The sequence below is a fragment of the Phoca vitulina genome, unplaced genomic scaffold (assembly GCF_004348235.1).
Source record: "Phoca vitulina isolate PV1807 unplaced genomic scaffold, GSC_HSeal_1.0 scaffold15, whole genome shotgun sequence".
NCBI lineage: Eukaryota > Metazoa > Chordata > Mammalia > Carnivora > Phocidae > Phoca > Phoca vitulina.
In genome coordinates, this window is record NW_022589718.1 from 12,520,548 (window position 1) to 12,522,008 (window position 1,461).

Consider the following 1,461-nt stretch of genomic DNA (forward strand, 5'->3'; position numbering starts at 1 on the left):
TACCCCCTAGCACATCCTAGAGGAAAACACAGTAAAGCTTCCTTCCTGTCAGTTTCAACAAATACTCTACAGAAAGATACAAATCATCCAGTGAAACAAACCCTCCCCAAGAATAATAAGGAAAATGGGTGAGAGACAAAGCCAAGAAGAGTGACACCCCATAATACCTGAGTCGTGAAAGCTGAAAGCCATCTTTTTAATTCGCACTAAAAGTAAGACTACACAAAGGAATCATCTGTTTTCCAAATGATTTGCTCTTTTGAGCAAATCTTAATGTTAATTAATTAATTAATTAATGCACTTAACAAAGTGCTCAATGCAAAACAAAATGCTTAACAGTTCAGAAGCAGTTCAGAAAATAGCTTTGAAAGTTCATATATAAGAACATTTTCTCAAAATGTTTTGCCTACACAAGACTACACCATTTGTGGGAGAAAATGCAGCTTTCCAAATGTTGAAGAGCCGAATAAATGCATCTCTTAGATTCTCTACGTACCCTAATAGAAAATCTTTCTCTGTATTGCACTGAATGATCCTGTCAGAATGTTAAGCACAAGTTTATTCTGAAAGTGTACTGCTTTGAGACTTGGATCTTTCCTCTTTTTCACAGGTCTCTGAGCAAACCATTCAGGCTCTCCTGACGTCCTGGTATTGGAAACGTTTTTTTGACTTACAATATAGCTAATTCTCAAATTAATTTTTTAAAAAGTCATTCTTACACAGATTTAGCTAAAACTCAAGTAACCTGAACCATATTCACATTGGAAGATGTTAGAAAGTATAACCCTTGTGTTGTGCTACAGGGTTATTTCTTCCTCTTAGTTTTATTGTTTGGAGTTCAGCCTATAAAAGCCTAGAAAATATGAAGGATCCTTATGATGATTAAAAGTTACTAAGAGGGGCACCAGGGTGGCTCAGTCGGTTAAGCCTCTGCCTCTGGCTCAGGTCATGATCCCAGGGTCCTGGGATCGAGGCCCCACGTTGGGGTCCCTGCTTAGCAGGGAGTCTGCTTCTCCCTCTCCCACTCCCCCGCCTCTTCTTCTCTCCCCGGCTTGTGCGCTCACTCTCTCTCTCTCTCAAATAAATTAAAAAAAAAAAAAAAAAAACCTTTAAAAATAAATAAATAAATAAATAAATAAATAAATAAATAAAAGTTACGAAGACAGGGTGCTTGAGTGGCTCAGTCAGTTAAGCCTCTGCCTTCGGCTCAGGTGATGATCCCAGGGTCCTGCTCTGCTTCCCCCTCTCCTTCTGCCCCTCCCCTCTCCCTCTGCCTCCCTCCCTCTGCCCCTTCCCCCTCCCTTGCCCTCCCAGCCCACCCTCCCCTCCTCTTGTGCTCTTTCTCTCAAATAAACAAATAAAAAATCTTTTTTAAAAAAAGTTACTAAGACATGTCATAGGTATTTGGCAGTCACTTAACCATTAATTATTTATGCCAAGCTGTCCCCTGAGGTCACTTCT